A 17,500-nucleotide genomic window follows, 5' to 3' on the forward strand; every position below is an offset into this window, starting at 1 on the left:
TACCTCCGCTCTTGGTCACAAAAAAGTATCAAAATAAAAAAAAAACATTGAAAAACACAATCTTTTCCACAAACAACTAAAATAATTCACGTGAACTTCTTCGAACATGATTGCTAGGAATGAACGCTGTCCACACCACAAGTTTCCAGTTCTTTCAACGGTATTCTTTTTCTTTTTCATTTCGATATTTTTTTGACCAAAAGCGGAGGTCCGCTTGAAATATAAAAAAAATAGAAATAAAAATATTAAAACAAAAAGTAACATCGTTTTTCATGCTTCAAAAAAACCTCTTAACCTTTAAAATCACTACCTAGAATCATGCGTGAATTTTAACATTATATATATATATATATATATATATATATATATATATATAACTACTTCATTTACTCACATAAAATTAATATACAAAAGTATAGATTTATGCATAAACTTTAAGTATTTACTTCAAAAGTGCTCAATACGTAGGTAGAGCTAGTTAGTAAGTTATAAAATATATATGGCGATTAAGCTACACTGAATATTCCGCGTTTCATCCAAAGTCCTAGAGTGGATGAAACGCGGAATATTCAGTGTAGCTTAATCGCTATATATATATATATATATATATATATATGTGTGTGTGTGTGTGTGTGTGTGTGTGTGTGTGTGTGTGTGTGTGTTCGTGTGTTCTAACGTTCATCTATCCATATGTTATGTAACTAAATAAACTTTGATCTTAATCTGTCTTCCTCCCCCTTCTCTGTTTCTCCTGCTCTCTCTCCTCTTCTCTCTCGCGCTCTTTTTCCTTTTTGGTTTTCTCTCCAAATCCCAATTTCTCTACATGCCTCCTCTCTCAGCCTCTTATATTACTTCTCTTTACCGGATACAGCAATGGCCGCCTTTATGAAAAGCCGCGAATTCATAAGACCGTAACTGAGAGCTTCCTTCTTTCCTCGACACGCCATACTAGAACAATGGAGCCTACAAAGATATACCGCTTTCTATGACACCATATTCGATATAACAAAACCCGCGCTTCGCTTCTAAAACAATAGATCACGTTGCATGAATCTGGAACAGGGAACAAAATTCACGGTAACAATGCTGCAAGTAGCGACAAATCTATTAATGTGTGTCAACAGCAACCTTAGCTCTTGTAAAAGATAGACAAAGAATTTATTGTGTCTATCGTTTTGGAATACAGTCTGAGTGGCGGGAAATTCATAGATGCTGTGCGACTAAGCGGCGCTTGATACTTTCGCCAATATTTCCCCCTTTCTTTCTCTCTCTCTTTCTCTCTTTCTCTTACACACACACACACACACACATATATATATATATATATATATACATATTATTATTATTATTATTATTATTATTATTATCATTATTATTATTATTATTACCATTTTATTTGATTTAGTTAAACATGTTTCTGTTACCGGGTCGTATCACGGCTACAGAGAATAAAGAAGGCCGATGCACATGACAGCGTGACGTCACTATCAGATTCACTTGTAGGGATATGATCTAGCCTATCAGCAGCAGTTTCGTCTAGTTTTCAGTTTGCTGCCTAACATGGTGTATTCTTATCCAAAATTTCCCAAAGTACATATATTTTCTTATCCTAAATTTTCTCAATTTGGATACGTGCCATTATAAGGGAAAATTTTATTCCAACCAAATATAGTAAAGTATGTAATGTTATTTGTTAATAATTAAACGTGTATTGAATTAGAACTGTATTCAAGTGCTTTCATAACGTTTGATAACATTGCTAATATAAATTAAAGTACTTTCATAACGTTTGATCACATTGTTAATATAAATTAAAGTACTTTCATAACGTTTGATAACATTGCTAATATAAATTAAAGTACTTTCATAACGTTTGATAACATTGCTAATATAAATTAAAGTACTTTCATAACGTTTGATCACATTGCTAATATAAATTAAAGTACTTTCATAACGTTTGATAACATTGCTAATATAAATTAAAGTACTTTCATAACGTTTGAAAACATTGCTAATATAAATTAAAGTACTTTCATAACGTTTGATAACATTGTTAATATAAATTAAAGTACTTTCATAACGTTTGATAACATTGCTAATATAAATTAAAGTACTTTCATAACGTTTGAAAACATTGCTAATATAAATTAAAGTACTTTCATAACGTTTGATCACATTGCTAATATAAATTAAAGTACTTTCATAACGTTTGATAACATTGTTAATATAAATTAAAGTACTTTCATAACGTTTGATAACATTGCTAATATAAATTAAAGTACTTTCATAACGTTTGAAAACATTGCTAATATAAATTAAAGTACTTTCATAACGTTTGATCACATTGTTAATATAAATTAAAGTACTTTCATAACGTTTGATAACATTGTTAATATAAATTAAAGTACTTTCATAACGTTTGATAACATTGTTAATATAAATTAAAGTACTTTCATAACGTTTGATCACATTGTTAATATAAATTAAAGTATTTTCATAACGTTTGATAACATTGTTAATATAAATTAAAGTACTTTCATAACGTTTGATAACATTGTTAATATAAATTAAAGTACTTTCATAACGTTTGATCACATTGTTAATATAAATTAAAGTACTTTCATAACGTTTGATAACATTGTTAATATAAATTAAAGTACTTTCATAACGTTTGATAACATTGTTAATATAAATTAAAGTACTTTCATAACGTTTGATAACATTGTTAATATAAATTAAAGTACTTTCATAACGTTTGATCACATTGTTAATATAAATTAAAGTATTTTCATAACGTTTGATAACATTGTTAATATAAATTAAAGTACTTTCATAACGTTTGATAACATTGTTAATATAAATTAAAGTACTTTCATAACGTTTGATAACATTGCTAATATAAATTAAAGCTGAATAAACATGTTACATTAAATATAAACATTAAAACATATCCAGTTAGGTAACTTATCTTGCCTTTGATGACATTTATTTATTCTATATTTGTTTTGTGACAACTTTTTCGAATCTATGTGTACAGTAAAACAAATCCGAAAGTTCTATATTTTTTTTCTAAAGTCGGTTTTAAAATTATTCACCACGCAGCTATTAATGAAATTAGCCGTGACTGAGCGTTATATATTAAAATTGTTTCTTTTTAGAATTATAAACAAATAATTTTTACATGTGAATAATTGTCAAAAATATATGTTTTTAATTTATTTACTTGCCTCCCCACGAGGGCACAGTTAGACACAAGGTCGGGTTTTAATGTGGGAAAATTTAGCTCCCCAAAAAGGGTCACTCTGGATAGGAACAAAAATAAAATAAAAATTGTCTCGGTCATGAAGGATTTCTCCTCCACTGACCGAGGATAGAACAAATGAAATGTAGCATCAAAACATATACCACACTGTGATTATTATTGTAAATGTTTGTTTACTATCTTTTCTTAGATTTTAGTAATAGTTTACATTATGGTATGAATGTTTTCTTTAATTATGTTTTTAGGTATGTGAACATCATTTTCGGCCTGAGGATGTAATAAAGGAGAAGTAAAGATTCGATGATAAAACGTTGTGATTATTATTGTAAATGTTTGTTTACTATCTTTTCTTAGATTTTAGTAATAGTTTACATTATGGTATGAATGTTTTCTTTAATTATGTTTTTAGGTATGTGAACATCATTTTCGGCCTGAGGATGTAATAAAGGAGAAGTAAAGATTCGATGATAAAACGTTGTGATTATTATTGTAAATGTTTGTTTACTATCTTTTCTTAGATTTTAGTAATAGTTTACATTATGGTATGAATGTTTTCTTTAATTATGTTTTTAGGTATGTGAACATCATTTTCGGCCTGAGGATGTAATAAAGGAGAAGTAAAGATTCGATGATAAAACGTTGTGAAATAAACACGCAAGATGAGATCATTAGTCCGAATAATCTCTAAAGTTCCAAAAAATAACATTCAACCCATGTGATTTTTCTCAAAATTAAATTTAAAAAATATGTCTGCACTAGAACTTTTATTGTTTGTTTGTATTTAAATTATTTGTTTGATTTCAATATTTTGTATTTTATGGTTTGTTTTCATTCTAAAAATTATTTATCGATTGTTTTCACTTTTAAAATTATTAATCGTTGGTGTTTAATATGTTTTAAAATTCTTTGTTTCCTAACTTCATAATTCAGTTTTATTAGTGTTAAATTGTATATTGCTTTAAAATTACTTAATTTTACATAGATAATATTTATATTTTATATTGAATAAAGTTCAGTTTCAGTATTAATCGAACTGTGTTCCTTTTTCTTTTTAAAAATGTTTTGTTGCTCTTTTTCAAATGGCCCTCATATAGTACTGACAGTCTGACAAATCTTACCTACATTGCCTGCATGCATTTTTCAGTTAACAGGCCTTCTTCTTATTCTCGGTAGCCGTGGTCGTATCAACGATCCAGCAACTTCGTCGGGCTTGAACAGAAGTGGTTATTATGATTTGGAAAGACAATATTAGAAGAAGACGATATATATATATATATATATATATATATATATATATATATATATATATATATATATATATATATATGGTAAAACTGGGGTAATTAGTAAAAAAACTGCAAAGAGTGCTAAATACTATTGCAGAGCACATACGTGTTTTATTTTTTATTACCGTTTTATCTGTATGGTTACATATGTTTCGGATTTTGGACCATGTTTACGATCCAATAGCCTCATCAGACCTTGCAGAAATGGTTGTTTAGTATTTGGAAGAAGTGTTTTAGAAGAAGTACGAGAAAAAAAGAGAGGGTGATAGGAGATAATAAGGACGAGGGAGACGGGTATCGACAATATTTAAGTTTTGAAGGTTAAAGTACATTAGATTGTATTGTGTGTGGGGGGTAGCAGATTCAGGTAGGCGTGGGTGGAGATATATGGATATAGAGAATGGGTTGTGGAAAATAATAAGAGGAGGGGGAGGAGATTCAAATTTTAGGTTTTAAATTTTGACTGCTTTTTGCTTGTTCAGCCATGTATATAAAGTAGATGAGAGAGAGGGAGGGAGAAAGAGAGAAATAGAGGGAGAGAGAGACAAAGGTTTTTTAGGTGTCATGTGTTTGATAAGTACAAGCTTCCATTTCAGTTGGCTGAGGTTAGGTAGTTAAGGATTAATACATACGCTAACGCATGGGCAAGTACGCATACATACATACACATACGCATGTACATTTCTACACATCCATATACAGACATATACGCACATTCACATATATATATAAACAATATATATGCAGACATACCTGCATCTATATGCAGACATACACGCACATACACACAAGTCCTATACACATATACATACTCACATATATACATAGACACATATACTAATATATGCATATATATATATACACACATACATATATAGGTGGATATATAGATTTCCAGTAAGAAGTACATGTACATATACATACATATACACACACATGCACCCACATACACGTATACACAATTAGCTAAATATACATATTTATAAAAATATAAATATAAAAACATATATAGACACACACACACATATATCTATCTATCTATCTATATATATATATATATATATATATATAGACAAGTGTACATGTATACCAAGTAAATAAAGTAATGTTAGGATAAATAAATAATAATAAATAAATAAACACATGGGTGTGGTTAATAATGCGAGGTTAGGTAGACGCATCGTTGGGTTCGTATATATATGGAGTTGGTTCCTAACATGGTGATCTGGGCAGTGGTTATGTTTAACTTTATTTTCACTGTTAAATGTATTGTGGATACAGGCATATACATACATACATACAAACACATACGTGCATATAAACTCAGATATAGCTATACCCGTATACATACATTCAGCCATGCATACCCATAAATACACACATATATACAGACATTAACACTCAGATGTACGCAAACACATACATGTGCACAAAGATATAGATATTAATGTATATGTACACACGACCCATGAGCACATACATTCATACACGCGCACTTAGGAACATATACATAAACACACATAAGGATATATATAGACCCAATCTTGCCCGCATACACACACATATATACATATAAAGATACATGTGCGGATCTCCAATAAGATTTAGATGTACATACGCATACATACACATGTGTATACACACACATGTACCAATATATACGTATATACAATTATACAAATATACATATTCATAAAATTATAAATATATGCATATATATAATTATATATATATATATATATATATACATAGAGATGTGTATATTTATACTAAGTAAGTAAAGTAAAGTTAGGGTAGATAAATAAATAAACAAATAAAGGATAAATAAATAAGTGGGTGTAGTTAATAATGCGAGGTCAGGTAGAAATATTGTAAGATATGTTCAAAAACATGTTGTTGGTTTTATATTTAGGGGTCTGTATTGATTTGCTTTGCTAATTGGATAGGGATTAATTTACAGTGTCTATGAAAAAAATTAAAATGGTTTAAAGGTTAAAGATTAAGTTCATATATATAGGGGTGGGCTCCTAACATGGTGCTTTGGACAGTGGTTATGCTTAACTTTATTTTCAATGTCAAGTGTATTGTGGATATAGGCATATATACATATACGAACACATACATGCATATAAGTCCATACACAGCTACACTTGCATAGATACGTTCACCCATGCATATATATAGATACACACATACATATAAACACTAACATCCACATGCACGCATACACATAATGTACACATAGACATAGATATACAAATACATATTCATGTATATACACACGAGCCATGAGCATATATATCGATGCACGCGTATATAGAAAAATTTTCGTATACACACATAGGGATATATACATAGATCCAATCATACCCGCATATACACATACATATACACATGAAGATACATGCACGCATACAGACAAGTAAGTAGGTGCGTTAAAGATAAAAGCATTTCTGTTATATCTACTAAAAAGCGCATATATATATATATATATATATATATATATATATATATATATATACAAATTGCAACATATGTACGCCCATATAAATGTGGAGAGTTTTAGTAGTAATTAGTAAGTGGGTGGGAGTTGTAGGATTCATGGGTAGACGAATGTATAGATAGGTAAGGTAATATAGAGTATGGGGAGAGTGGAGTAATGGGAGTTGGTTGTGTTGATGTTACAGTAATTTGATGTATGCGATAGATGGATGTTTGTGTGTATGATTCAGCGGGTTCAAAGAGTGTTTCCTGAGGGATGATTCACAAGGGTGTATAACTGCTAAGGAGGTGGGATTTGTAATGCTGGCAGTTTATGGTGGTTTCATGTTTTCTATTAAGTAAATTGTCTCTATCTTTAAATTTGAATATAAAAGTTTTTCTTTCAGGCAGGGGAGGCATGGGGAGTCTAAAGATTTACATACGTTAGATTTTTTAAGGATTTACCACGTAATTGGTTATTTTAGATTGGATCTATATATTGGGAGGTTATTGAGGTTTTGTTAGGGTTGGGTTTGTGAAGGACCATTTATGTACTCTAAATCTATCTTTAAAGGAGATGCCTGCCAAACCAATATAGTATTTTTTGTAGTTTCAGGTGCAATTGTTGCTTTATAGACTACTTCTGTTTGTTGATTAAGTGGGCATTGGGATTTGTTGGTGCAATTACAATTATTTCTGCTAGTGTCATTTGTGTTTTTATTTTTGTTAAGTATTTTTGTTAAGTATTTTCCTATTGTGTTTCTTGATTATCTGTTCTAGGTTATCAGTACAGCTGTAGCTAAGCTTAATTGTGTTTTTATTCAATATTTTGTGTAGTATGTGATTTGGTGGAAAATGGTTGTTTCTTAGTTGAAAAATATTTTTGCCTAGTTTCGTTTTAACCATTATATTGAAGGGGGTTGAACCAAATGGTTTTTCTGGCCCTATTTTTCTTGTTTGGGGTATTAGATGGATTAGGTGCAATGTAATTAAAGGTGGTGTTTAGGTGGCCACTTTCTTTAAGGGCATTTTCATAAAATGTTTTATGTTTGTTGAATATTTCAAGTTTAAAGGAAGAGAGGAAGAAAGGGAGATATATAGAACCACAATGCTGCTTATCTATCGACATATCTATGAATATTAAACATTATAAACATGTCTGCCATCAGGTGCTGACACTACATTTAGAAAATCTCAAGTTGGTCATGATGATAGGCTAAAACTTCGTATCCAAGAAAAAAATACTATTTAAAAGGTAAGACCATTTACTTGGGCGATCGCTATTCTAGCTAGGTAATTTTCCCATTCAAGGGCAACACATGCTTGTAAACGAACGTGCAAAGAAACATTATTCATATTCGACGTACCTGGATTGCTTATACTTGCTACGTATCTTCATTCAACGTCATTATCTTTTAAGCACAACTTACATTTTACAAAATACATTAAAAACTCGATTTTCAAAGAATAATGAAAATAAAAAGCAATTTTAAGACAGACATTGTTCATATTCATACTCTATGATAAAATGAATTGCATTGACTTTTGAAGTATGAGATATGAATAATAATAGGAAAAAGTGTGTGTGGAGTATATACCAAATTTGAATAATCGATATTCTGGTTTTAAGTATTCAATGGGTCGTGGTCTTATGAAAGGAAACGCGCTAGAAAATATATTCTAAGTAATTGTTATTTTTTATGTAATTAGGAAATTCTTTATATAATGCTATTCACTGTTGCTTTCTAAAAATATTATTAGATCATAGCATACAAACACAAGACAATTTTAGAAATACAGCATTTGAAACACAAACGATAGCAATTATTCCAAAAGCTATGCCCCTCCTCTCTAAAACACGGCATCAGCCTCTGTTGATCTTACACAAAATATGCGTAGATCGTCAAGATGGATGGAAAGACCGAGCAACGGCCACTGGATAAGTGCGACGTGCACTGGGCCATTAGGACGCCTATTATATACCTTACCCCAGTGAAGATGAATAATAATAATAATAATAATAATAATAATAATGCTTTTTGCCATCCAAATTTTAGTGAAAAGCAATGGTCACCGCCAAAGAGAAATCAATGGTAATCGGCTGTTGAGATAACGCAAATTCTTTTGCAAAAGCTATTAAAAGAGTTTGAGAGTACTGGAAATCTAGAGAGTAATTTTTGATGATGAATTTTGTGCCTACTCCTAGTGAGTAAATAATAAATTTGTTGCCACTCAAACTCCAGATAAAACCACGTTGTTCTCAAAGAGAAATCTTTGAAAGTGGTATGTAGGACTACTGCTATTAGGTGTAATAGTAATTAATAATAATGAAATCGGTTGAATTAAGGAAAAACATTGATTGTCGGCACTAATGACATATAGAAACTAATACAGATGAAAAAAACAAAGGAAAAACATGGACTCTAATCCTAACCCCAACCCAGCGCCCCGGAAATTGTAGTATCGGTATAAACTGGCGCCGCACTAAATAATCGAGGAAATGGGAAGACTGAGGTGATAAAGCACTAAGTACACTTCCACTGGATGAGTGCGAAAAAGACTAGGATCTTGGGGAGGCTTTGTGCCACTCAAAACCCACTGAGGATCGTGGACCGATAACAACGAAAAATCAATAGTAAACGGCTGTAGAAGCGATTAATTATCTGTATCGATCTATTTATCTGTTAATCTCTCTCTGTCCTTCTCTCTCTCTCTCTCTCTCTCTCTCTCTCTATATATATATATATATATATATATAGATATATATATAGATAGATATATAGATATATATATATATATGTATATATATATATATATATATATAGCTTAGAAAATAAGAGAGAATTTGAATCGTTACATGTTTTGACAGGTGATCAATATATTGATTGGTCGTTGATCAATATATAACGGACTATTGTCCTCAGATTTCTTAATGTCTATTTATTCAACTACCCGTGACTTCCCTAGTGGTTTGGGTGCGTTCGTGTCAAGTGTATATAATACACGTAACAAAAACGACATATGACGTCATACCCGTCTACTGCTGTTTACTTCTGTGGGGATTTGTTAAATATCCTTGGGGGAACCTGAACCTGCTATAACGAAGACGCCTCAAAAAATATAAGGGTTATTCTTTCTATGGTTTATTCACTCCAAGGGTTCCCGTCAGTAGAAACAGAGTGACCAACGATCTTTGGCTCGTGGGTTTGAGACCGACACCGACCTCATGGAGAGATCCTCTTAACCCATCTTGCTTGTTCAGTGTCTCGGGTTCAACTCACTAAGCTTAACTTTAATTACTCAAACCCGAACACCTTAGATACCACGTCCGGTCCCCGCTCGCATAGTTTCCGGTACAACTGACAGGCCAACAGAATATGACACCTGTCAAAACATGTTACGATTTAAATTCTCTGTTGTTTACTTGGTTTGAGAGATAGGTATAGATAGATAGATAGATAGATAGATAGATAGATAGATAGATTGATAAATTGTTTCAACTCGGCTATTATCTATGCAAAGTCCAAAGAGACTAAGGCTTGCCTTCAGAAGGAGTGCTACGACTTGGTACTCTTCTCTCACTGGCCCACTTCTTCCATTTATCTGTAGATATACTTCAGTGGAGAAGTGCTATTCAAGCAATGAAGAAGTTATGAATGCAAGTTTTTCAAGCAATGAAGAAGTTACGGTGCTGTAAACTATAAAAACTATAAAAGTTATAAATCTAATAATCTACACTACCAAAAGATATAAACGGCATAATCATAGTTTCATCAAGAATTGAGGAATATAAAAATATTAAATTGAAGTAGCACCGTACAGACCTCCACTAAAGAAATAGTCACCGACCATTATCAGAGATAACGCAATGCAAGAGTACCTGTTACCTTTGTAAGAGAATAAAACGATTTTTCCCGCCGGCTCAGAAGAAGCTGGAAAACATAAACAGTTCACATAAAAGTGAAATACAAATATCGTAATTGCATCAACTTTTTTGTCCTTTGTGTTTGTTTTATTTTGATAAATTTTTTGATAATTTATTTTAATAATTTATTTGATAATTTATTTTGATAATTTATTTAATAATTAATTTTGATAATTTATTTTAATAATTTATTTTGATAATTTATTTAATAATGTATTTTGATAATTTATTTAATAATTTATTTGGTTATATTTTTTTGATAATTTATTTGGATAATTTATTTTAATAATTTATTTTAATAATTTATTTTGATAATTTATTTAATAATTTATTTGGTTAATTTTTTGGATAATTTATTTTGATAATTTATTTTAATAATTTATTTTGATAATTTATTTTATAATTTATTTGGTTAATTTTTTGATAATTTATTTTGATAATTTATTTAATAATTTATTTTGATAATTTATTTTGATAATTTATTTCTATAATTTATTTTAATAATTTATTTTGATAATTTATTTAATAATTTATTTGGTTAACTTTTTGATAATTTATTTTGATAATTTATTTTGATAATTTTTTTTAATAATTTATTTTGATAATTTATTTTAATAATTTATTTGGATAATTTATTTTGATAATTTATTTTGATAATTAATTTTGATTATTTTTTTTGATTATGTATTTTGAAAATTTTTTTGATAGTTTTTTGGTAATTCTTTTTGGTAATTTCTTTGTATAATTTAATTTATATTGGTAATTTATTTTGATAATTTATTTTGATACTTTTTTTATTATTCATTTTGATAATTTACTTTGATAATTTCTTTTGATAATTTATTTAGATTATTAATTTTGATAATTTTTTGGATAATTTATTTTGATTATTTATTTTTATAATTTATTTTGCATACTTTACTTTGATTATTTATTTTGATAATTTATTAGCAATATTTATACTCTCACGCACGCAGACACACACATATATATATTATATATATATATATATATATATATATATATATATATATATATAATATAAAGCTAAATGTGTGTGTGTGTGCGTGTGTGTGTGTGTGTGGTCACGAATAGGCTCCTATATGGTTGACTATTTTAAAAAACTGATTACATATAATGATAGATGTATCGAGACACAGGAATTGGTATGTTTTATCTTGCATAATGATGATTCATTAAAATTGTGGGGTCTGCGTTGGCGCCTGGCCTGCACAGAATGGAAATAGGCACAAACTTTAATAAAGATTTTTCATATCTATCTGCGTAAGTATACTTTGATAATTATGTTTCAATTTGAAGAAATATCGTATAATAAAATTATGGGGTGTTCATTCGCGCCTGATCTTCATAGAACGGAAATATGTCACAAAGTTTAACAAGATCAACAGAATATTGTGATAATGTCTCAGTGTGAACAGGTATGGTAAAATAAATTATGGGGTTTATTTATTTTATTTTTACTTTCATCATATTTTGCTTTGGTTTTGATACCCCAAATTCAACCCAAATTTACAACCCTTCCTTTTCATAACCTATCATATTACATAAATCAGAGTCCATTTTCTGTAGGCTGTTTTTGAACCCAGTCAACGCGGGGTACTTTGGCTAGTAATATATATATATATATATATATATATATATATATATATATATATATATACGGCCTCTTTGTTTTTACATAAGCAATAATATGTCGCTACACATTCATGTGCATGTTCCGGTCAGTTAGTTACAAGCTGCCCAATAGGAGACTGTATCTCCAATATTAGTAGCTACATTGGTTCAACAATTAACACATTGTTACGAAGATTGTCTCTCTACCTCTCTGACTCTAGCTCCATATCACAACATTTGAAGGGACATGGCTGCTACCATTCGGAAGTTCGAAGAATTATGGTTGAAAATACAAAAATATTGCAGAGTGAGAGAAATGTAAATAGGCTAAGAATACTCGAAGCATTGTACATTAAAACAAAGAAGCCTCAATAAAATGATATTAATTATGAGTGCAGCCGGAACATTTTGAAATGTTTAGAACAAATGTTTGAATACGTATATGTATGTGTTTGTATATATAAATGTATTTAATATATGTATAAAATAAAATAAAAAATTGAAAAAAGAAAAAAGTCCTCCCACCTAACTTGTAACAAGCTACCACGTGACTAGGAAAAGATGTATACATACGTAATTTAAAAGCAATGTCTACAATTATTTCTACAATATGCCTGAGGATAATAGAAGTACTTCTGTCGAAAGCGCTCGCGATTATGGATCCAACATATACAATTTCGAGAAGAACACAAAAAAGGACAATTCGGAGATTGGAGAAGATAAAAAGGAAAATCGTAAAACAGAATAACTCCGTGCTATTCAATAATATTTGTCTAAATATATATATATATATATATATATATATATATATATATATATATATGTATATGTATATATATATATATAACTACTTCATTTACTCACATAAAATTAATATACGAAAGTATAGATTTATGCATAAACTTTAAGTATTTACTTCAAAAGTGCTCAATACGTAGGTAGAGCTAGTTAGTAATTTATAAAATATATATGGCGATTAAGCTACACTGAATATTCAGCGTTTCATCCACTCTAGGATTCGTCAGGCTTATGCGCGAATTCTGTGGTTGTTTATCGTTTTTATATGGTCCTCTTCTGTCGAGGATTTTAGTTAGCCAATCAGCTTTCTAGTATCCACCGCGCCCCTTCCAATGGGCATGCATTTATCGAACAAAGGATCTGTTTTAAAACTATATACATATGTGATCGTTTATGTATATTCATGTTTATTTAATTTATTTATTTGTTTATTTTCTATTGTTTTTGTTAGTTTTAAAACTATTTTGTATCGCTATCGTAGAATAAATTTTATTTTGTGAACACAGTGGATGAAACGCCGAATATTCAGTGTAGCTTAATCGCCATATATATTTTATAAATTACTATATATATATATATATATATATATATATATATATATATATATATATGTGTGTGTGTGTGTGTGTGTGTGTGTGTGTGTGTGTGTGTGTGTACTCTTAGGAAGATTTTAGTAACAAAAAACATATAAAATAGAACGAAGAATGCAGTTTAAATTCCCCACAAAAATATATAAATTAAACATATCGCAGACTTAGCACTTTCATCTTAATCTTAAAAGTCTACAATTACAAAAGGGAATTCAATTATATAAGGATGAACAAAGAAACCTTAACGAAAACTTTTAAATAGAAAAAGCAGAATAATCAGCAGCCTCCTATGAAACTGTTTCGGAGATTTAAAATATAAAATACATGGCTTTTTAGTGGAAAATACCATTCTTTAATAACAAAATGTTGATACAATACAGTTTCTATTTCGACTCCTATATAAAAAAATTAAATATAAATAATATACATATAAGTAAATTTAATGGTAAGATTATATATCTATTCTGCGATATGTAAATTAGCGTATAAATTCTCTGAGAATAAAAGTACGTACCAGACAGGAAAATAGATACCAGGAAGGAAAACCAACTTTATATATATATATATATATATATATATATATATATATATATATATATATATATGTGTGTGTGTGTGTGTGTGTGTGTGTGTGTGTGTGTGTGTGTGTGTGTGTGTGTGTCTGTTATTTTTTTTATTACCGTTTTATCCATTTGGATACATATGTTTCGGATGTTGGGCCATGTTTACGATCCAACAGCCTCGTCAGACGCTACAGAAACCTGTAAGGTCTGACGAGGTTGCTGGATCGTAAAAATGGTCCAACATCCGAAACATATGTATTCAAACAGATAAAACGGTAATAAAAAAATAAAACACATATTTGCTCTGCAATAGTATTGAGCACTCTCTTCAGGTTTTTACTAATCACCAGTTTTACAATATATATATATATATATATATATATATATATATATATATATATATATATATACGCTTGACAAGAAAGCTCTGCGGTTTTTAAGTTGTACATTCAGATGAACATATTCTGACTGAAACAAAAATTTATTTATCGAAATAAGTACATCTTAATCAACACGATTTTGCCAGCGCAAATCAAGTATATTTATGCCAGTAATGTGCAAATCTTGCGTTCGGATGGCGATGAATTTGTTAAAGGCATTTTTCGTATCGCTAAGGTAATTGAAGCATTATTCACACATTAAGTTTTCTCGATGCCTGAAAATTTGATAGTCAGTAGAAGAGAGTTTGAAGACTATGGCGAATGGGGAAGAATGTCGTAGGCCAATCCATTCATTATCTGAAAGGTCGGTTTTGCAACGTACAGTCGGCATTTCGTGGGGAAGAATATGGCTTTTTTTTCTGTTGAATAATGCAGGGTGTTGTTAGCGAAGTGTCTGGTGCATTTTATCCGTTTGTTGACAGTACTTCACCGCCGTGCTGGTTTCGCCTACATTCAATAAATTGTAATGGATGGAACAACTTCTGATGATGGAAGTGTTGTGGAGCTTTGTCGGGGTCTAACCACTGAGCTGAGCGTCGCTGGTTTTAACCCACTTTCCATCGAAAGTAAAAACCTGGTCGAGGAACAGGTCGTTCTTCTTGCATAAAAGAAAGGAAAGATGATAATTCATAACGGCATTGTTTGTGCTTGTTCTTCAATTCGTTAAGCACTCATTTATCAAGTATATTTTGTCTGTTAAGTCCCTCTCAAGTGCTTGGAAATCGTCGTATACTATACGTCAAATTCCGAAGTAAGTTTTTGAACAGTTGGGCGTGGATTAACTTCGACTAAGATTCTTAATTGATTGTTGTCACCTATCGACCACTCATCAGCTTCAAGACACCACAGAATTACTTAACCCATCATTGTGCTATGCGTTCAGTGGTTCAAATACTTCGTTGATATCGCGAACTGTTATAGCAAATTTTCGGCCCAGCTTTAATTGATATAAGACAATTGTACGAGGTAGCTTTTTTGCTACTTGTTTTCAACGTTCTAACATCATTTCTTTAAAACGATAGTAATTTAAACGATTAGATAGAGCAGAAAACGCTATCTAAAATGATACATAAAGTAAGTGTTATAACGAAACTTATTTTAAAATAAATAATTTGAAATCAAAATTAAAAATTCCGGAAGAACCTTCTTCTCAACTTTATACAATGTGATTATAGCCAAAGACAAATGTTTTGCTAAAGTATACATATAAAAGAGAATGATATATTATCATTTATATATAGAAAATCTTAGAAGAAAGGGTCCCAAACACAAGAATAGTAGAAAAATTCACTAGCGGTGAGGAAGGTTCTCCTTTATCAAAATCACCCTTAGAACTGCAGAGAACATCAAGTCCCTCATCCACCACAGCTTCACGTACAGTGGTACAAAATCTTTAAACTGTATTCTAACCACAATAAGAAATATAAGAAGAGTGCCCCCTGACACTTTCTAGAAAAAACTGGACATTTGGCTGGAAATGATACCTAGCCAGCCCCCAACACGAGGCTACACTAGTCCCAACCTCAATCATATAGTTGAGCGGACCTCTGTACAAACTGAACAGCCTGGGTGCAATGAAGCTCCAGGACAGCTGTGTCAATAACCGACGGAATAACACGAACTATATATATATATACAACATTTAACAATTATGGAACTTTCATTGATATTTTCGATTTTGATATAAAAAAGATTATACGGGAAATCAAAAAAATAAGGAATTATAAAGCAAAATATCTCCGTTGTATTTAATAATGTTTCCTTATATTTATTCACCGGTGTCTGTCGAACGTTTAACAACTCGATGCATTTGATGTCAGTACTGTTAAAGGATTGAATCGTAGATTCGAGATTGGCGCGAGAGATGTGAGTTAAAGAGCACGTTTCTAATTTTACGATCGATGTCGGAAAATAGGTTGAGAAAAAGTGCATTGAGAGTAGTAGAGACTCCGTAGAAAAATAAATTATGGCGCACAAAAGGTCGCTTGTTGTAATCGAACAACTCCTGTCTTCATAGCACTTCAACGTTTTAGTTTTTGAGGTAAACTAGAGGAAGTCTCGCTTTTGGAACTGCCATCGAATACATAAATGAATCCCTCTCATCTTCCTGTTTGTCTCTTAATAATCAAAATAATTGATTCACTTGAGTCATTGGTGTCAAAATTTACGATACAATGTGTGAATAAAATAATTTATCAATACGATCTATAACCGTATTTGCAAACAATCATAAATTATATAGTGCACGTTCTGCAACAAAATAAATAAATCAGATAAAAAGTTGGTTTATCATTTCTGCTTTACTGGCGGACCGGTGGCCCGATGTGGCTCGGGAGAAGTAAAATCACCTCCCGATCTCTACTCTAAACTATTGATTCCGTAGTATATGGATTACTGGACTACCGTGGTCATGTTCAATGTTATATTGAGTGTTATTTTCGGATTAGAGCAGTATATACCAAATTTTACGTCTGTCGATTAAAAATCTGTTTAGTATATCGGTTGAGAAGTACCTTCACA

Source organism: Euprymna scolopes, chromosome 16, assembly GCF_053919585.1.
Source record: "Euprymna scolopes isolate OS-2025 chromosome 16, ASM5391958v1, whole genome shotgun sequence".
NCBI classification, from domain to species: Eukaryota; Metazoa; Mollusca; class Cephalopoda; order Sepiida; family Sepiolidae; genus Euprymna; species Euprymna scolopes.